The sequence below is a fragment of the Carassius carassius genome, chromosome 45, assembly GCF_963082965.1.
Source record: "Carassius carassius chromosome 45, fCarCar2.1, whole genome shotgun sequence".
NCBI classification, from domain to species: domain Eukaryota; kingdom Metazoa; phylum Chordata; class Actinopteri; order Cypriniformes; family Cyprinidae; genus Carassius; species Carassius carassius.
In genome coordinates, this window is record NC_081799.1 from 15606705 (window position 1) to 15629033 (window position 22329).

Consider the following 22329-nt stretch of genomic DNA (forward strand, 5'->3'; position numbering starts at 1 on the left):
TCAAGTTTGATTCCAAAAAAGGCTGTGGACGCTTGCCATAGGCTTCCCCATTACACTAATCCCAACTAGAAACTCAATATGGATAAGAAACCCCATGAAACTTTGCAAACTCTTCTGTCTGCGGGACCCAAAAGCACATTAAATTACCAATCACCTAGAATGGATGAGAACCTGAAATTTCAGCTCTCTTTGAAAGTCACACAAAGGGATTTCCTCCCCAGTGCAGGGTGGCTGGATGCATTTTTGTGTTTGTTTGCTTTGTGTTCAGGAAAACCGAACCTCTGGAACAGATGAAAAGAGGGACGGCCGCCCCAGCATCACTTGATAGCAACACATAAATCAATGATTGCACTGCCTGATTTGATGGCCAGACTCCCTCTTTCACAGGGTGGGAACTCAGACCCGAGAGCAGCATGGACATTTCCTTTCTCAGTTTATCTTCTCACGTCTGACTCTGACTCTAATATTAGACCGCTCACAGATCCATCAGTGCTGCTCCACGAGCTACTGTTCAAATCACAGGCTAGCAGAGATAATGCAGTGAACAGTTTAAATCAGTGTGTTTGCTTGAATGCCTGTCCTGCAGATGAGGTTTTTTTTTTCTTTTTTTTTTTTTTTACATTTAAAAGTTAAAGACCTTTTGGAGAGGAAAAACACACTGAATTTTTCTTGTGCAGTATTTATAAGACTACTTTCTGTTGCTGTTTTAGAACTACAAATATAGCCATGCTTAGGTAAAGCAGGCTTGAAGGAGTTTACGAAATGAGTTATGTTTTTGTCCAAGTATACTCAAGAATCAGGGACTGAATGGCAATAAGAAGAATGATTTAGCAAAACAAGGTGAAGGTTTATTTTGTGGAGATTTGCCCAGGGTTCTCCAAGGTCAAGCTGTACTGTTAGAAAAATAGAAGAGATTAGAATAATAGCCTTTTGCTCAAAATTTGCTCATTTGCTCTGTTATGAAGATCGTATAGGGCCGGTCTCAATGAACAGGAAGGAATAAAATGCATCTTTTCTATTTCTTATGATTTTCTAACTTTTCTTGCTAAGAAAACTTTTTTGAATTACTGAAAAGACTTCTTAAGAACTTCTTCCTCTGCTTTCACAGACAAGGCTTAAGGCTAGTCCCAGACTATAATGCATGCTTGAGCTGTCTCAACTGAAAATATCTTAAAATATGTCAGTGCCATTGTTCTGTCTCAAGATGCACACCTTTAAGGTTTTTTTTTTTCCCCCTAAGGCTTTTTATTTATTTATTTATTTTATATATAAAAGCTGCTTAAATATCTTAATTTAACTGAGGTCTAGTCCTTGCTTAAGCTAAGCCCTGTCTGTGAAACCAGGCCCTTATATTTATTTCTTAAAGCTAAACACTTCTGAAGAAAAGCAAAAATAAAATAAAAAAATATTTTTTTGATTATAGAACAGTTATCTTTCTTTTTCTTTAGACTGTTCTCAAGAGTTAACATTCTTGAAAAAATTGCTTAATTATAAATTTTAAAGTAGGATATTCTTACAGATGTCGAATATAAGATGAAATATTTTATACATTTATTGGGTTCTCTTTCTCAGAGAAGAAATTTTATTATTATTATTATTATTATTATATTTTTTTTTATATAATTTGGGAAATTTCTGATAAACATTTTATTTATCCTAAGAATCTTTCCCTTAAGCATATATATGTATTTTGTGTGTGTGTGTGTGTGTGTATTTGGCCCCTGAAGAGTGTTACATGCCATTTTCTTATGCCACAAAAAGTGTTTCTCACTTAATAAAATTGTCAAAACTCTCCAGAAGTGTTTGTTTTTGAGTGTCATTGGTTTTCTGAAAAGATGTTTAAATCAGCGTTTGGGCCGTTATTGAGGTTTGTCTTATTATAACCTGAAAAGATGTCAATACTTTACTCATTTTTCGATTTCTGCTTGTGGCTCCACATTTATGATTTGTCTTTAGCTTTTATTTTGGTCCTCCCCTGGTGATTCATGGCAGATTGAGAGGGTGAAGGTACAAAAAATGCAATGTATAGTCTACTTTTTATTGTGGAAAGTCTTTATTAAAGTAATCTTTTAGCCTTGCACATTGTTTCTGGTTAAAAAAGAAAATAACTCCTCTGTCTTTTGCGAAGTATTGAACTTTGAAAGTCAAACTTACATTCTTAATCTGGGTTGAGTCTCCAGAAACCCTGGTATATAGCAAGTAGCGACGTGACATACAGCCAAGTATGGTGACCCATACTCAGAATTCATGCTCTGCATTTAACCCATTCAAAGTGCACACACACAGCAGTGAACACACAGCCAAAGCAGTGGGTAGCCATTTATGCTGCGGTGCCTGGGAAGCAGTTGGGGGCTCGGTGCCTTGCTCAAGGGAATCTCAGTTGTGGTATTGAAGGAGGAGAGAACACTGTATATCCACCTGCAATTCCTGCCAGCCCAAGACTCAAACTCACAACCTTTGGATTACGAGTCCAAATCTCTAACCATTAGGCTACGACTTCCCCACAAAGTAGGTGACCCACTGTGACTTGGTGACCTCACACAGGTCTGTAAACACATCCTATCATCAATCCTTTTGGCGGGTGCCTATGTTCGGTCAGCCGTAGCGCTATCAGCCCCACCGAGCAGGGGAGTGCAGTGATCCGTGGTGCCGATGAGCTCAGATACCTACTTAACTCTCAGCATTAATGGGTCTCACAGAGGAAGAGCTGAATCACAGATGGGGCAGAGTTATTTTTTAACACAGCTTCCCTCAGAACTCAAGCTGAATGACAATCAGCTCTGTTCATTACAAGCCGCTCTGAGTTGGCAAGCTCTTCTGACAGTCATTAACCAGCATTTAGCTCTTTTTCTAGAGTTTTGCATTGTTCGTTTCAGTATTTCCTGGCTGTGCTGTGCACTATTTAGTTTGCAGCTTTAATTTAGCTTGATTTTGTTGAAAGTTTTTGATGTAATGTTATCGGTGGAGTATTATGAGGCAATGTGTGCCAGTGTGCATAACAACAAAGAACGTGAACAAGGGTAGGAAGAGATTGGATGTCAGAACAAAAAAACAACCAGAGTATAATGTAGCTTTTAAGTCATGTAGTATTTGACTATTGAATTTACAATTTAATTGCATGCATTTTGTGTACTACAGGCAGAGAATATATGATTAAGTGTAAAATATTGAAATATATATATATGATGATGATCTTATAATCTCATATACTAAGGATGTTTTAAAATCTTAATCTTCTAGTATGACAGCCATTGCAGCCATTCTAGTGGCATGGTTTGGTTTTCCATTAAAAATGGAAAAAAATCTGTTAAGTCCTGGCTTGGAAAAAAAACCCAACCAGCATTTCCACTCTGGCAGCCACACTACAGTAGAAAAGCATTCCTACAGCTGGACGTTAATAATTGTTCTGCCATCAAAATTTTGACAAAGCTTTCCGCTCCAACCGCTTTTCCAAATTATTTTGCAAACAGAATAGGGAACATCTATCTAGACTTTGTGCCCCTAAACAAACATTATTGCAGAAAACACACTATATTTTGTTGTGTTTCTTGCTTCATTACAGTGTAAGCTGTGAAGTTATAGACTCCATTAAAGCTTCTGCCTTATAGAAAGTATTTGTGTCATTTCATGTTGCCTTTGACAAATGAATTCAGTCATATGCTTCCGCTGCTTCATCAGTTATCTTTATTGTGATTGTTTCTAGTCAAACTGTTTTGGACCCGTTGTAGATGCACTTCATGGCCAAAAGTATGTGAACATCTGAATACTTCACCTATATATAGTTGTTCAGTATGGCATTAATACTGTATGTATTTGCAATAGTTCACCAAAAAATGAAAACTTTCTGAAAATGTACTCACCCTCATGCCATCTAAGATATATTTTAGTCGTTTATTTGGAACAGATTTGGAGAAATTTAGTATTACATCACTTGCTTATTAATGGATCCTCTGCAGTGAATAGGTGCAGTAAAAATGAGTCCAAACAGCTGATAAAAATGTCATAATAATCCACAAGTGATCTACGTGACTCCTGTCCATAAATTAATGTCTTGTAAAGTGAAAAGCTGCATGTTTGTAATAAAAAATCTTGTCTCGTCTGAATCAGGAGAGAAATATGCACAGATCACTTACACTATGCCGTTTTTACGCAAAATCAGTCCATACGTTGGTGGTTACAATCATGCAGCTTTTCATTTCACAAGATGTTAATTGAAAGACTGGAGTTGTATAGATTATTGTGATGTTTTTATCAGCTGTTTATTCTCTCATTCTGACGGCACCCATTCACTGGCCTGAGTGTGAGTAAATTTTCAGCAAATGTTTTGGTGATCTAATCTTTTAAAGGGCAAGTTCGCCTAACTGTGTTGTTACATTGTCAGTATTATATGTAAATGAAAGGTGTGTATGAAGTCTGATCTTTCTACAGATCAGACTTCTGCATTTTTGCGCTTCCATCCGCATTTCTATTGCATAGACAGCCATGTTTTTTTTAAAGCTCACTTTGCCAGTGGTGAATTGAATACAAGATTCAATGAGATCAGGCAGTGATGTTAGGCCTATTGGCAACAGTTGTGCTGCTTAATATTTTCATTGAAACTCTGATACTTTTCAGGATACTTTGATAGAACAGCTTTTATTTGAAATATAAATCTTTTGTAACATTATTACCTGTACTGTCACTTTTAATCAATTTAATTAATCCTTGCTGAATAAAAACATAAAGACATTTTTATTTGTTTTGTTTGTTTATTGGATGTGAATTAAACTGTCTATTGTAACTAAAACTATCTGCCACTGAATATTTATTTGCCTATTGCCTTTTTTAAGTTAGGTTAGGATAGAAATAGACATGCCAAAAATACCTTTATAACAGTAAAATGTTAAAATAATATTTATAATAATGGATCCATAAAGATTTGTAAGTGTCATAAGCTGTGCATACATAAATTCTTTCATTTCAGCTGCTGCAAACCTTGTGATTCTATATGGTTGTAGCTTTGTTCACAGAGGCTGATTGTGCTGGAAAAGATCCTGTTCTACAGTAAATGTTTGCATAAGGAGATTGCATGGTGGTGTGCTTTATGTATGCACCTGTTAGGCAGTTGAAAGAGCCAAATGTGTTAATTGGGACGAGGTTTCTGCAGACTTTTTTGCCATTTTTAACAAATAACACCTCACAAGACCCGAGCCCAGAGGTTTTTTTTTTATTCATTTCTTTTTGCCGAGTGTCACAGCACAGAAAAAACTTCCATTAGTGAGCAACTAATTGACTGAAGAATATTTTTGAACGTATTAAAGTTCAACTCAGAAAAAAGAAACTACAGCTCCAGGGAAGTATCTTGTGGGGATTCAACAATAAAATGATCATTTGAGAAAGAGGAACAAGCCGGGGTGCAAAAAAGCTGCATCAAAAGCTGCTTTGTAAAGATAGGCACAGGCCTCAGAGATAACTGTCTCGTCAGGAAGTTACGCCCCTGCGTGAAAGGAATCTTGACTCCATTGAATCCCAAATAGCAATGAATATACAGCAAATGGAAGATGATTTCAGACGTCTAATCTGTGGATTTGTCTAGATACCCCTTTCAACCCATGGCTGCCAGAAAGGCCTTTGCTCGAGAGCTGCTTATGACAAAGTCTGCGTGCGTTTGAGCCTGGTAGCCGAGTCATCAGTGGGAATTATTCTCATCCTGACACGCTGTTGTAGACATGTTTTTGCTAATCAGACACTAACACGGAGCAGATTTAAGAGGATGTCAGAGCGGCGTTATACACCATCGAGCATATGTCTCCTCTCTGCGTCCCGTATTCCTGTAACTAGCTGTTGTCAGGGCTGAGAGAGTGCTGTTAGGCTGTGTGCTGATGTACCGATGTTATCCCGCCTTTATCTCACAGCTGTCTACGGCCTTCTCTTCCACTGATGTCGGATTGGCAGCAGCGATTTCAGCTGCTTCGAGTGAATATGGTTGGTGGTGTTTGTTTGTGTGTGTCTGCAAATCCTTCTTATCCACTCGCCCATGACTGTATTTAGTTCCTCCTTAGTGGGTCACTTTTCTATGGGTGCATGCGAAAGAGAAGGCAGCTGCCTTGCTGCCCTGTCAGTCAGTGCCTTAACAAAATTTAAAGTGAGCATTAGAGTCATATGTAATGGTTACACTGATAGTCTTTGTAGAAATAGAATTGTACGTTCTTTTAACAAATGTTAAAGTGGCATTTTTCTTCTTTCAGCCCCTGAATTGCTCACAGTGAATTGAGGGGTATTATATGTAGCAAAAAAAGAACAGAATAGTGCTTTCAAATCAACCAAATGGAGGCATCTTAGACTTGAATGTAATGGAACTGTTGGATCCAGGTGTGTCTTAAAGCGATAGTTCACTCAAAATTGAAAATATGTCATCTTTTACTCACTCTTATGTTGTTGAAAACTGAATGAATTTCTTCTCTGGAACACAAAAGAAGGTAAATTAAACTGTTATAATGTTTTCCCCTTAAAAAAAAAAATTAGAAAGTTACTGGGCTCCAAAATAACACTGGCCCATACTGGCTTTCATTATATGGGCAAAAAATAACTGATATAATCTTGAAGTATAGTTTTTTATTTTTTATTTATCTATTTATTTTTATTTGTTTAATTTGTCAGTACTTTTGCTGTTTTTTTTTCTTCTCAATTTCAGTATTACTATTTAGGTTTAGGTTCTTTTTATTGATTTATTTTGTTGAGATTTAGTGTTTTATTTATTTCCATTTCCCTATTTATTTTACTGCATCAACTTAACATCACTTAAGTCTCTGCAAAAACTCTGCAAATGCTTTCTAAAAACCCACGAAATAATAACCAATAGCTGTTATTAGAACTTTTTGTATGTTTTTGTGGGTTCGTTAGGAATACAAAAACATAAAAATGAAGTGGCAACAATGATTGTAGTGTCAGCACCAACTATGACAATAGGTTTATTGTAAACCAGTGCTTGTTACTCACAATCCTTGCATATTATCTTAATAGAATATGCTATCATTGTTGAATCAGTGCCCACTGACCTCAAATCCTTCTCTGTTTGTGTGTGTTTTGTGCTTTCCCATGCATATCTACTCCATTTATTCTGCACTTTCTCTGCTCACTCTTAAATTTAATTATATGTTTAAACAACAAGCTATTGTTGAGTGTTTGTCTCCCTAACAAGGTCTGGATAGTGAAAATGTGTACTTCACTAGGCATCTTTGTCTTCTGAGTTGTGGAAAATAAACCTCTCAAATGCTGATAACACACAAATTAAGTTTTAAACTATTTCCTATTCTGATCGAGTGGGTTTCTTGATGCGTTTCCTCGCCATGGAAATTTTAAGTTATTTAAATGGGAAATTTGTTTATTAATTAAAGAATATTTGGTGATTTATTGAAATGTGTTTATTATCTAAATAGTTTGTGCGTGGAAATGTTCCTGAAACAGGCGGATTTGAATAACATTAAGATAAAATATTAAGACTTTAATATGGTACTTTTCCTCAAAAGGAATGATTAGCATTTAATGAAGTTGGAAAAGATAGCAAGATGTTATGAAATGCTGGAAATGCAGCATTTTACAGTTTTTAGCATGGCATGAGGAAAAGAAGCTACATTTCTGATACCGAATTTAAAATTTTGAAACAATTTGACCAGGCACAAGATTTTAGCCATTCCCTTTTTCAAGTAGATTTAGGGGATGTACCTGTTTGTCTGTTGCTTGCAGATAATATCTTCCTAGAGATATTACTATGATGTCTGCAGAGCAACCTGCATGAATTCTGTATATTTTGTAGTTTTCCATTATGGTAGTCGTAGTCAAAGGGAAACCATTTGATTATGCCTTTTATTTGTTTGCTTTATTGGAACATTTGGAGTACCTGGATGGTAGATATGTCTTTCAATAGTGCTGATTCATTTCACATTATATTTTCCAAAATAGTCACAAATATCCTACTGTGAGAAAGGGATAACTATACAAGCAGATCTCTTATAGTGAGTGGCATGTCCATCCTTTGATGTCCTGCTGTGTGTCATTTATAAATCATAAAGAATAAGCCTTGAGCTTCAGCTGGGGTATTTAGTCATTTCTCTGCATGAGACGGTAATGGATCCGCTGTCATACTAAGCCTTTGGCGCATTAAAGGGATTCAGGTATCAGTCTAGTTTGCATGTGTTGTTGTGTTTCCGTGGTGTTTGACAGGTGAGAGACACAACGGGTCGCATCCTTCGCCTTTGGTGAAAAGGCATGTATGAGTTTACATTTGCATGTGGTGAGGATCTGCAATATTCTATCCTGAGTTTCATCTTTTGTTGCTGCACTCATTAGTCAGTCACAGATTTTAAATTGAACATGTCATGGTCTTATTCGTTGGCCCACTAGGACATTAATTAAACAAATTATTGTAATACTTTTCTTATTTCAGGGCATGAACATTCATTATTTCTGACAGGTATGCCTGTTTGTCTTCAACAGAGTTGTGCAATAAAAAATAAATAGATCTCTTGAAATGGTTTGTGAAACATTTCAAAATGTCTGATTTAAAAGAAATGATTGGGTGGGTAAAAATGAACCTAGAATAAAATAATTATAACTGACAAAAAGTGTCAAGTCAACATAAAAATAATCTCATAATTTATTAACAAAATAAAATTTAAAGGATAAATTACCTGATTGATTTTTATTTATATTAATTAAAATGTTTATGTTGATGTTGACAATAATTTTAGGGAGATTAATTATATTTATTATTAGTTATATTTAAATTATTATTATAGTTATTAATGCTTTCGTATTTTGTATCAAATCCTCACCTATTTGACTACAAAATACATCAGTTTTGAGAAAATGTCCTTTATCTTATTCTAATCAGCAAAAGCTGGTCTCAGCACAGCTTTAACCAAGGCTGTGAAACAACATGGAAAAGCACACTCAATCAGCTTATGATGGAGCACATATGTGCTTGCCATAAATGAAGGCTGAACTTAATTTTTCATAACATGTCTGAACTAATTAGCGTCACATCTTTTGCGTTGCAGTGCATTATCTACATCCTCCAGGTAAATATTGCACTTGTTTAATTAAACGTATGCAATTAAATAGAACCATTTATTATGACCCTTTTTTTAATAGTGATCTGATTTGTAAGCAACTTTTGATCACTAATGTTTTATCCCATCATGATTTTGTCAGAGCCTGTCCTCCAACAAAAAACGACCATATAGGTCATTTGTGCAAGCACCTTATTACGACCTATATTTACGTTTTAAAGTTAAGCGCCCTCTAGCGGGCGTAAAAATAATGACAGTATCGCGTTGCGTCTGTCGTCATGAAATGACGTATAACGTCATTACCAATCAAAACGCACGTTTATTTAAATGCAATGTGTGAGCTTTTTACACCGATCTCACAGTAATTCGTACATATTTTACTAGGTGGCTTATTCGTTCGAATGACCACACCTAACCCCACCCCTAAACCCAACCATCACAGAAATCATGCTAAATTATGATTTATTGAGCATATACATTTTCGTGCAAGTCCGTTCCCTGGGATCGAACCCATGATAGCATGATTACATATCAGGGTATGACACAATAATCTACCAACTGAGCTACACGAAACGCAAACCAGAGTGCAAATAAAAGAGTACAAAACATTAATATGAAAACGACCTTTTGCCGATAGGGGCGCAATTGTAGTATACGCTCTGATGGGTCGTATTTCAGGGATTTGGACAAACGACCTATACGAGCGTATTGGTTGGAGGACAGGTTGTCTTTTCACCGCCTTTAGTCGAACAGTCTTTGGTGGCCATGGAGAAGCCGGGAGCAGGAGGTTAGTGTTGATACCCAGAGCTGAACTCCCATTGGGCATCTGCTGAAATCAGTATGCCACCCCACCAAGATGGCCTTGATGGGGCTTGAGCTACAACCTGAAGCCCACCACTAACCTTGAGCAGCTGCATACCAATAAAAAGAGGAATAAAAATGTGCTCTCTGAGCTGTAAATGTGAAACCTCCTGCATATGTAATTCAGCAGCATCTAAATGCTTCAGGCTACATGATACGATGTTTAACAAAACGTCCCTTTAATGCACTTGCTGATTCCACCATGTGATTTGTAATCTTCATTCCGTGTTTATTTAGTCGGATATTTATAGAAATACACCAAATGCCAACATTATCAAAGTAACAACTGTTTTTATATCTCAAGTTGCCCTTTAATATTACTGATGAATTTGCTTAGCACATTAAATAAGGTTGCAGATGAATACGTTTAATTAAACAAGTGCAATATTTACCTGGAGGATGTAGATAATGCACTGCAACGCAAAAGATGTGACGCTAATTAGTTCAGACATGTTATGAAAAATTAAGTTCAGCCTTTATTTATGGCAAGCACATATGTGCTCCATCATAAGCTGATTAAAATGAGTGTGATTAATTCCCCCTAAAAAACCTGAAAAATATTCTCAGCTCTTTTCAACATTAATAATAATAATAATGATAATAATAATAAAAATAAATGGTTTTTTTGTTGTTGTAGAAAATAAGATTGTTAAAAGAATTTCTGAAGGATTGTGTGACTGGAGTAATAATGTAATGATGCAGTAATGATGCCAAAATATTAGTTTGAAAGTCAGCTTTGATTGTTCCTAATAAACTGTTTAACTGCTCCCCCAAGTGGATATTAAATTATGTTGTGGGATAATTAAATATATTCTTAATAAACTACAAACATAAAATTATATAGATTTATTTTTGTCCTCATATTCTTTCTTGTAACCATTCCCTCTCAGTGGCACAGATGACTGAAAGGCTCATTATGCAGCTCATTATGCAGGCCTTTGTCTTCTCAGGTGTAAATCACAATGATATTCATGATAGTTGACGCCTACTCGCATATGACTTTTACCAACAAAAAGTGTCTTAGAAAATTTAAATCAATATATTGTTTTCTTTAAGTGAGTAAACAAGATGATTTTCACATAATTTAGAAAGAAAAATTCTAGGTTACAAGCTCCAGTTCTCAAAAATCCCGGGAAGCAATGTTCTGTATGTGTTTTATGGCCTTATTCAAGTGATTTAACATTTTTAGTTTTTCACTAACCAAGCATTATTTTTTTTTCTCAAAAATACAATCATGTACATGCATGCATTTCACATATTATTATAGCCCAGTTTGTGCTGATTACAGTGAGATTAGACATTACCCATTAAGATATTTATAAGAAACTGAAAAAAGCACAAATGTCAGGGCATGACAAAACTTCTCCAGGCCCCAAAAATACCCTTAGACTCCAGAGGGTTAAATTCCCTGTAGTGGTGTGAGGACCAGGTTACTATCAGTCAGTGATCCTTTTGCCTCCTCTTTTCAACAAGGATGGATTTGCTCTTTTCCCAGACCTCTTGTTCTTTGTTATTACTGCTATCATACCAGCATGGGAGAGCTCATGACACTTCATGGATGAAATGTAGCCAATCATGAAAGATTCAATGTCTGATATTGTGGAGAATACGGGTGTTCTGAGGTCGCGCTATTCCTGGAGGACGTGGGCGATGGCGCCCAGGGAAGCACATGTAACCTGTGATTCATTTTTCTCAGCTGGTGCTTCATGTCCCCAAGGCTCCTCACAGGGACTTGTGGCCCTCAATATAGTTCAGGTTCAGCGTTATCTGGGATTTTAGCAAAGGCCTGTGGCAACAGCGAGAACCTGGGGTACAATCTGTTGAAATTATCATTCTCCACCAGAGGGTCAACGTTTTATTCAGGGATATAAAAGCATACAAAGGCAAAAGACCTTAACTCACTAGAGTGTGAGAAAATTTATACTTTTATACTTATACTTAGATACTTTAGTAATGAAAATGATCTACATTAAAAAAATTGTGAGCTCAAACTTTATTTTTACGCCTATTTTGAAGTTACTGTTTTGAAGTCACACCAAGGCAAAAGATTAACAATTTATTTTATTATCCACATTATCAATATTTGGTTGCTGATCACCATTTACAAGAAAAGGTAGGATACAGATTGAACTGTAAGTATTGATTTTTATGATTGATCATGCATGCTATGGAATTCAAGTCCACACATGTCCAACAAGAAGTGACAGCCTGGTAAATCATCTGCATTACAAAAAGGAAAAATTATAATAATGATTAAAAAAAATCTATAGGCCTAAAGGCGATTGACGATTATGTATTTCTGCCAAGGTATCTTGTCTTTACAGTGCCCACTACTATTAAAAAGTTTGGGGTCAGTAAATTGTTTGTTTTTACTTTAAAACAAACAATCAAAAAACAAACAAAAAAACTTGTATTCAGCAACGATTTGTTAAATGGATAAAAAGTGATAGTAAAGACGTATACTGTTAGAAAAGATTACTTTGAAAGATTATTTTGAATACATATGGTTCTTTTTTATAATTTTATACATCAAAGAATCCAAAAAAAGTATGACAGGTTGCATTTTCAATAGGCTACTGTTAAAAGGAACACTACCCTTTTTTTAAAATAGGCTCATTTACCAACTCCAAGTTAAACAGTTGAGCTTTACCGTTTTCAAATTAATTCAACCGATCTCCGGGTCTGGCGGTAGCACTTTTAGCTTAGCTTAGATCATTGAATCTGATCAGACCATTATCATCTCGCTCAAAAATGACCAAAGAGTTTCTATATTTTTCCTATTTAAAACTTTACTCTTCTGTAGTTACATCTTATACTAAGACTGAGGGAAAATGAAAAGTTGCAATTTTCTAGGCCGATATGGCTTGGAAATATACTCTCATTCCGGCATAATAATCAAGGAACTTTGCTGCCTTACCACGAGTAAAGCAGGCACAGTGATATTATGTAGATATAATAGCAGAGTTGCTGAGCACTATTTTCAAATAATTTCTATATATTTTTCTACTTAATTTTTTGTAGAAAGTGATATAGATGGAGGTAATTCACAAACGCAACTTTCATCTCTCCCTCTCAAAATGGCCATATTTCTAACGTAACAATCAGTTGATTAATATTAAAGGATTTGGAACTTTGCTGTCGTTTCAACGTTAAACTGAGATATGAGCTGGAAATCTCAATCTGTTTCTGTGATTTTTAAACCCCACCTACTTTGATTTAATTGGAAAATCAGTTATTTTGACATTGATGAGTGCTGTTAGACTGCTGAGCAGGCCAGGCTGAAGATGTAACTTTTAAGGATTTTTGTCATTCTAACAAGAGCGCTGCAGTGCTGCAGTGACAGGTCAGATGTTTAAAAGTATACAAGTTACACCATAATTAAAATGCTTTTATGGACTTTAATGGACAGTAAAACAAAGGCAAAATACCTTATAACTCCAAGCTGGTATTCTCTAGCACTGTTTCTTTAAATTGGCATACAGGTAAACAAAGGCAGAACGCCATAACTCATTTTGAGAGTTCCAAACAAAGTGAAAGAGCAGTTATACAGTGGTCTGTCTTGGTTTCTACCTTGGTTTTTTGAAGTTACAGTTAAGATGACCCATTATTTTCTCAGAAAAACAACTAAATTGACTCAAGATACTTATGCACATGATAAAGGATGTCTTGGATGTCCCAAAAATATAAATAACTAATTTTCAACCAAAATCGAAGTTACAGGGTTTTTTTGCCTTTGCATGGCAGGACAGGCCTCTCAAAATTCAAGAGGATGTCAGATGTTCAGTTCCTACTTATTCCACTTCAGACCTCATATTTGTTTTCTAACAAGTACTGTGATTCACCCCTGGTAGCTAATTGAATAGTTTGTCACTGCTCGTTTCTCAAATTTCCTGCCGTTTCAATTTGCACAAGTGAGAGGAGGGCTGGACTCTGACTCATTCCCCCAGTTTCACAGACGAGGCTTAAGTGTAAATCTGAGCTGTTTTAGCTGAAAGAAACTTGCACTGACTGATCTTGAAATAATATCTGTGCTTTTTTTTTTATCTCAGGATGCACATAAGTAATGTTTTTTTCTAAGGCATGTTAAAAAAAATGACTTAAATGTCCTAATTGAACTATGGCCTAATCCTGGCTTAGTCTAAGCCCTGTCAGTGAAACTGGTCCATAAACTTCTGTTTTGAGTGACAGCTCACAGGAGTAAGTGAAGCATGGCTTTTTAAGCATCTGCTGTGGAACTTTGGCCCTGTTTTATTCCACAAAAACAGATATCACATCACGTCAAGCTGCTATGCAAGAACAGGCAAAAATATACTCTTTCGTGAAGGAAGACTGAGACGGATATATCTATTATCGCCACAGAAGGTAAACAAATCCATTATTTTCATTTGAATAATCTCAACATTGATTCTTAAAATCCAAAGAACTATTGCAGTAACACACAGCACTGTCTGATTTAGGAAAGGATATCTTTTGAACCAGTTCTTTTTAGTGAGTCATATACAAGCAGCACGATCAATGTAGTCGGATTTACTATAAAATCACTCTCTTGAGCAGGTCCTTAATGATTCATTCAGAAAGACTCAAGAGAAATGCTATATGTGTTTACTCCAGACTTTTTTGTTGTATTGATTATTATATCTGTTAAATAATTTAAAGTTAAAGTGCATAGCTACTTTTCTCAAAATCTGAGAAGTAAGAGACTCCGGCAAAATATTTATATGCACTTGCTGTTATTTAGGAGATACATTTGAGACATTAAAGTGTCTTATTTGGGACATTTCTTTCCTCCAATCCCCGCAAGGACTCTTATTGATTTATCAGTGTTGTACTGATTGAAGAGTCAAATCTAAAATTTATGATGGTGAACAGCCTTAGTTAATCAGACCTAATAGAATGAATGAATCTTTGTTAATAGGCTTCAGCAGACTGTGTAATTATACTTCTGACAGAAACAAGTTCAATGTGTGAAGCAATTAGAGGCCAGGGAAGAGCAGTAGGGCATTTAACACCTTATGTACACATGTGTATTCTCACACTCTGCCACATCCTTAGCACATAGTTTTCTACTTAAAGTTAAAAAGAAGAAAGAAAAAAAACTTTAGACTTTTTCCCCTTTATCTTGTTTTTATTGGATGTGTCACTCTCTGTATATCCTCTTCCAGATGCAGAGAAAATCTCTCATATTGACTGACATTTGGAGTGTCGACTGTGATCCAGCTTCTGAAGCTCTGGGCAACAGGGTATACCTGTGTGAGTTTCATCTCGCTGACACAAGGGACACTTCAGCTGTTGGTCTGAACTCAATAACACTGTGAATATCTCTTTGTGTGAGCTCTTTAGGCACAAATACCATGGCATTTCATCACATATCTGGTGTTATTTCCTTTCAATAAATAATTGTGATGCTAAAGTCTTCAAATGGAGGTTGAGTGAGGACCAGATCTTTTATGATTTGATTCATGCATCTGTTTTCTTCTATGTCAGCAGAAGAGAGCAAATGAAAGGAACTGATTTTTGTCAGATGGCCAACTTGTCAGCAGGCAAAGACCAGATCCATCGAGAGATAGTTTTGCTTTTCACCGAGAAGCACTGATGACCAAGTGAAAAGACAGGCAGAGGTTGGTAGCAATAGCCATATTTATCTTTCTCTTAGCAAAATTCAATAAGGATTTAACTTGATCAAGGTAACAAATTAGCTCACATTTGATTAGTAAACTATAAGTAGTGCAACATATTCAATATTCCCTCATTTAACATCATGTTTTGTTTGTTAGATTTTTCTCAAAATTTGAATATTTTTATTATATTTCCATGTTTAAATATGGCTCCTACACATTTTATGTAGTCTGAGACAAACATTTGGAGTCAGTAATTCAGCAAGTATGTGTTAAATAGATCAAAAGTGACAATAAAAGCATTTATGATGTTGCTCATTTCTATTTTTATTTTATTTTTTAATTCTGTTCTTTTGAACTTTCTATTCATCAAAGACTCCTGAAAAAAAAATATCATACTTTATATATATATAAAAAACATAATATATATCAAAGAAGAATAGTTTTTAACATTGATAATAGTAAAACATGTTTCTTGAGCACCAAATAAGCATATTAGAATGATTTTCATAGGATCATGTGACACTGAAGAATGGTGTAAGAGCTGCTGAAAATTCAGCTTTGTATTAATTAAAGTTTAAATGTAATAAGATAGAAGTATTTCATTAAAAATATATTAAAATAGAAAACACCAAACTTTTAAACTGTACTGTACACTTTTAAACAATATGTGACAGGAAAGGCAGTACGGAGGAAATGACACTCTCACTGAAAAAAGAAAATGAGTAATTTCACCACTCGTTACTGCTGTTGTGCAAAAGAAAATCAACACCTTTTAATTAATAGAGTCAGTCATTTTATTGGTTTTCTAGAGAGAACCCGAGAAAGAAATATGATGTGTACTAAAGGATCAAAATTTCACCATTTTGTCAGACTGATTAGTTATTTGGCATGTTATGGAAATGCAAGTTCGGCAAACTGTGTCTTTCCCCATCCTTGCATGACTGAGCTTAGCTGCTCAAGGGTGTAAAGCTGCTGGGAGACTCAGGAAAGCCAAATGTTACGAGTGTATTTTATAAGGTTAATTACATTTCTAATGATGCAAGCCAAAAATAGAGGGCTAATTAACAAATACCTGTTTATTCCTCCTTTAAAAAAGTGTTTGTATGTGGTGAGAATAACTTAAGTGCTGAAATGTAAAAAAATAGCTTGTGCTGGCCTCCATCTTCATTTAATAAACAAATCAGCCCTCCTTAACAATTAGATCTGCATATTAAAATCATTCCAGAATAATGCCCAAGGTCTTTTGTGGTGAGGGAATCCATGCCTAGTTAGTCTACAGGATGTCTGGCACATTGCACACAGAAGCTAAGTTCGTTAATTTGTTCCATACAATGCTGTATTTGAATTCGCCGGGGGGAAATATGATCTTATTTCTACTTGTTCCTGACGGCAGGCCAGAATTATTGGTTTTCTTCTTGAGGGCTGCCTGGGGGTGTATCAAGTAAATGCAAAGATTTTATCCCTTTCTCTCAGCTCTAGTAGATTCAGGCTGAGTTTTTCATTATTGAGGGTGTGATCTCTGCCAGAAGGCAAAGAGAGAATGAGAGAGAGAAGTGAGGAAGGTGGTCAGCAGTGTGCCATTACAGAAAGATTGTGTGGCTGAGTGGCATTGGCAGAAGCACGTTGACCGTGGCTGGTGCTTATGCTTTTGATGCATTTTTCAGAAAGAAAAATTTTTGGTGTATTTTACAGCAATAACAATGAATATTATTGCTGTTAAAATGAGCGAATGAAACATGATTGATGAACTTAATTTCATTTCATTAAATTTGTACAATGGAACTGTGCTTATTCCATTTGTGGTTTGACTATGTGAATCATTTTTAATTAATTTGAAAATAATTTTTTAATGAAGTTGATTTAATTTAGTAGTTCAAAATAAAATATGGTTGTTATTTCTTTTTTTAGTTCAGAACTGAACTGGCAAGCAATTCCAGCTGCAGTGTTGAACCGATTCCCCTGCATTTGTCTTATGTGGACTGGTAGTCTTTTGGGGGGATTTTGGGGAGGGGGGTTGAAAGACCAACTTCTCTTGCAATGACTGAGAGTATCATCCCTTTGGCCTTCGTCTAGACAACCCCTTGTTGCAGAGTATCAGTCATCTTAGAGCAGCCCGTCATCTTTCAATCTTATTGAAAATTGCAGGAATGCAACCAGTTAAATAGGGTTTGTCATAAAATTAAGGAAATTAGCACCAGTCACTTGGTGTTACAGTATCTGTAAGTGTTCTCTAATTTTGAATAGAGCTCTTTTTCAAATAGCTCATTTAAGTTTTTATACTGTGCTTCAGAATACAATAAATTTATGAAATATAAAAAAAACTGGCCTTTTACTCCTGTTAGGATAACTTCAAATAGGACCAAGCAGTGACCTTGAAATGTAGGAAATTATAGGCTGCTGTCTTTGCTTTATATATATTATTTTACTATTTAACATTGTGTTACAAGAGCATAGGCGTCCATGTGGTCTGATGCCAAAATTTGAATCCTGTTCATTCTTTTCATTATCACTGCATCTGGTTGGCATAACTAAATGAATTTGCCATTCATACAGTAAGACTGGAACAAATCTGCTCAAGCAAATTATAAAACCTGATTTAATCACAAGGAAGTTTTCCTCAGTTTCAGATAAATTCAATGAACATTTCTGAACATCTTGAGTGTATAATGTAATATCAAAGGTAGTCAAGACAGCAAAACCACATACTCATAAACAATGAAATCCTGCAATTACAGAGCCATTATCCCACTATGTTGAGATTCTTTGTGCTTTTTAGGAGAGACATCGATAAATGAGAGCAGCTTTTTAATTTCCAAGCTTTACCACCATCTGAAAGAGCTGCATTCAATTAAGTCACACTTTCAGTAATTTCAGCTACAAAGCTTTCCCTCATTGCTTTGTTCATGCTACTGGAATACTGCAGAATTTTTGTGACACTATTTAATTCTGTAAATAGACAATAATATCTGATAATAAGAGGCGGTAAACAACCAAATGTAGCTGCCATGGTGTGTGCCATTTTGAATGTAAAATGTAATTATTCTGTTCTCTTTAGGGAAATCACATATTAAGTTAACTACCTTATCTGTATATTGGAAATACAAATAGTACAAATCATCCAGTAAAGGTCCAAACAAAATGCTACAAAAAAATGTAATTTTGAAGAGAGTGCCCTTTTTAAAATCAGATTTTAAAATTAACTTTAATTCTCTTATTCTTTGACATCATGCTATAATGAAAAATCTGCACTTGACCCAAGCATACATAAGAGCTTTCATCTTTTTTCCTTTCCTGTTCTGTCCATTCTGGATGAGTGTATCATCATAAGATTGAACAAAATTACAGAAATAAATAATTGACTTTAGTACTCATACAATTTGCTAGATGTTTTCATGTTGGTTTATGCATGGTGGGGGTTGGTATAAAGAAACATCCTCACTATACAATGAAAAGACACTGAAAGCTCTGGAAAATATATCATCCCAGCCACTTAAGGTGTTGTTTAAATAGTTTCAGTTGGTTTCCATGGTGCAGATGATATGTGGTTAATGATGAAACGGTTTGGTTGGTGTTGCTTAGCACTGTTCTTTTATTACGATAAAGAAAAAAAAGAACCTTGAACATGGAGCCATATCAGATGCTTTAGTGCGTGGTTTTATGTAGTATGTGTGCATTTCCTTTTTGAATAACTCTCATCTTTTCATTAAGTGTCTTGTCATTTAAAAGCTTTCTCACTGGTTACAGCGATAAAGTACATTTGTGTGACTGAGAGAATATGAGTCTACACCAAGGTGGACCAGCAATCAATGCTTTGTTCATTTCAAGTGTTTTTCATTTTCTTCTGGTGATTAATATTAAACAGTGGAAAGCTCTCAACTGTGTCTGTAGGTAAAGTATTCTGACATTTATGTTTCTATTTTACAACATTTAGGCTGTTTTTACAATTGGTTCAATTCCCCGCTCCCATTTGGCTTCACTTTGTATTTTTGTATAAGGAACCTGGGTATGTTTGTATCACCAATGTCAAAGAACAGTGTGTAGCCAGGTAATGACAAATGTGACAAAAACATTTCTACAGTCAGTTGGAAAAACTTGTACATACAGTAGTTGTGTACATAAGCTGTAATGTCCAATTTAAGAAGAAATTGCTGCTTTGAATCAATTCTTTTTTAATCAGTCTCACTTGTGAATTAATAATTAGAATCTGATTCACTCATTCAGTGAATCATTCACAGCTGTTATGGATATCACAAATGACTCCCTCAATGAACTGGGAGTCATTTTTGTATTAGTCTGATGCAAATCATAATACAACCCCAAGTTTGTAAAATTTTGAACTTCATAGTCATGCTTCTTAACAAATCTCTTTATTGAGTGATTTTGTAAAAAAAAAAGAAAATACTTTAAAAAGTAATGCTCCTACATATTTAATTTTAAAAACCAGTAGCTCCCTTATATTACTCTGGCAGTATTTTGTATTTACAACCAAAACTTTACACACACATTTGGCGCAGATGCATTGCAACAGATGCAGTGGATGCAAGCATCTCTCCAAAGGCAATTTATTTGGAGACAAGCAGCAATAAGAAATGCATTCTATAATAAATGTGACAGGGAGAATGTAAGTATGCAAATTATACAACAACAGTAACTGTTCACTTTCATGATTCAGTACTGAGTGCATTTATTCTGAGCGAATATCATAAAAAAGCTCCAGTGTGAAAGCACCATAAATGATTATCCTTATAAAGGAACTCGTCATAGATAAACACACTATACATTTGTATTCAATAGAGATGTGACTTCACAAGAGTGGACTAGCAATCACTTCTTTCCTGATTTCAAGTGTTATTGCTTCTTTTCTTTAAACATGGCAGAGGGAGAGACCGTCTGACAGCTGTCTGACCATGTACATACTGTCATGATGTTCCTGTTTTACTATTTTTAATCACATCTGAGTGCCACAGAGCTCTTCTGTCTTCCACCCCCTCTGTGTCTGACCCCCGAGTCCCCATCCACCCACAGTCTTTCTCTGTCCATTTCTTGCAGGAGGATAACTAGTGACAGCATCGTCCTCTCTAATAGCACAGTGGCCTTTAGACCCGAGACCATTGATACCTCCAAACAGCACGCTGGTCAGCATCAAGTTCATCCGATGCCCCTTACCCTTCATTGGCTCTCCATTGTCTGGGATGGAGCTGGGATAAGTGGCACATCGGTAAAGAATGCTGATTGGCCGGTGAACAAACCCCAGGGGATTTCATTAATGTGGCGGCAGATGCAGCATCATTAGAGCTCTATCCTCAGTCATCGCGGCCTGCGTATGAAAAAGAGGACGTGAGAGAGGGGAGGGGAGTTAGGTAGGAAGGGAAATATGTCTTATTCTGTGTGATCTCTGAGGCGTCTTGCTGCAAATGAGGTCCTCTTGTGGGTCTACCTGTCTATGTCTCAGTCTGATTTCACCTTCATTGATTTTGTAAACATTTGCAGCTCTTCAAGCCCTTCACAGCCATTGACTTCTTTTGAAGAGCAAAGGTAATCATGAAATGATCTGATGCAGGATTTGTCACAACGCTGGGGCTCACTGCGAATGAGATTTGGTGGTATCCTGCAAAATGTCTCTTTTTTTTTCCCTCTCTCTCTCGATCTCCGAAGATGAAGTGTCTCTTTTCCTGTCCACCTTGTCCTGGTGTCAGTATTATCCATTAGACTGATAGATGGTGGTAGAAAGATGTCTCTTTACCGGCAGACACGGGGACACATCTAGTCTGTCAGAGATGAATAGACCACAGACTCAGAGTGGAAGGCTGGTTTTTATGCCAAAACTGGTCACCCTCACAGAAACAGTCCTGTGCGATTCCACAAGAGAGCTCAAATCATTGTCTTTTTTTTTAAATCATAAAACTACAAGCATTACAGTATCACAGTTGTTACAGCTGGCTAGAAGGATGGGTCATGGTCTGTTTCTGAAACAGTAAAGGTACTTTCACACTGATGACTTGACAATATTAGCTAGTCAACTTTATTCTAGGTAGGCACTGCATCTGTACAGGGGTTTTACTGTAGATTTATGTAGTTTTTTATTTTTATAATACAGTGTGTATATATATATATATATATATATATATATATATATATATATGCATACACATAAATATATAATACTCCACAGAATTTTTTATTTTTTTCATTTATTAGTTCTACACTCAAATAAATTGTGGTTAGTCACATTTGTTTTATACATGTAAGTTTATTTTGAAATAATATGATAGCCAATAACTATCTATCTAACTATAGTGTGAGTACAGTAGTTGAGCTCTTTCATCTTTGTTCAATTGCCACCAGTTGCTGTTTATTCTCAAGCTAGGAATCGTTGCTTTGTCTGCAAATTGCTGTTAGTGTGCATGCACTTCAAGGATGGACTCTACTTCATTAGAAAAGAGAGGCTGTGATAACACTTACTTTCAAAGAAGTTAACCCAACCTGTTCTCTGTGTACTTCATCTCTGATCCACAGTCGCTAATTCGCTGATTAATGAACTGAATAATGATTGTGTTTATTTCTCCATAACGGTGCGGGCAGTCGTTTTTCGAGAGTGCGAGCCATGTTTAATTGCAGAGCTGCTCTGTGTGATGACTGGGCTCCTACTAGGACCGTGATTGGCATATCACTCTGTTCACTGAAAAGAAAACGAATGAAGCGGAGAGAGAAAGATCCCCTCTCTGCCGTGCAGAGAATGATGATGCACGTTTCCAGCAGCAGTTATTATCAGCCCACCTCTGGCTGTGGCTGTGAGACAT

At 35.9% G+C, this 22329-nt stretch overlaps 2 long non-coding RNA genes across 2 annotated transcripts in view; both read left to right on the forward strand.

The window, feature by feature from the left end:
* Window positions 1–10017, forward strand: part of LOC132127592 (uncharacterized) — a 33159-nt gene extending 23142 nt beyond the window's left edge. The window contains exons 3-5 of the long non-coding RNA XR_009427553.1: window positions 8426–8452; window positions 9039–9059; window positions 9796–10017. This is a non-coding gene — a long non-coding RNA (uncharacterized LOC132127592). The remainder of the gene's footprint in view (window positions 1–8425; window positions 8453–9038; window positions 9060–9795) is intronic.
* Window positions 10018–14913: 4896 nt separating this feature from the next.
* Window positions 14914–21416, forward strand: LOC132127707 (uncharacterized). The gene is made up of 3 exons (XR_009427580.1): window positions 14914–15161; window positions 15399–15529; window positions 20579–21416. It is a non-coding gene; the product is annotated as an uncharacterized LOC132127707 (long non-coding RNA).
* The last annotated feature ends 913 nt before the right edge of the window (window positions 21417–22329 follow it).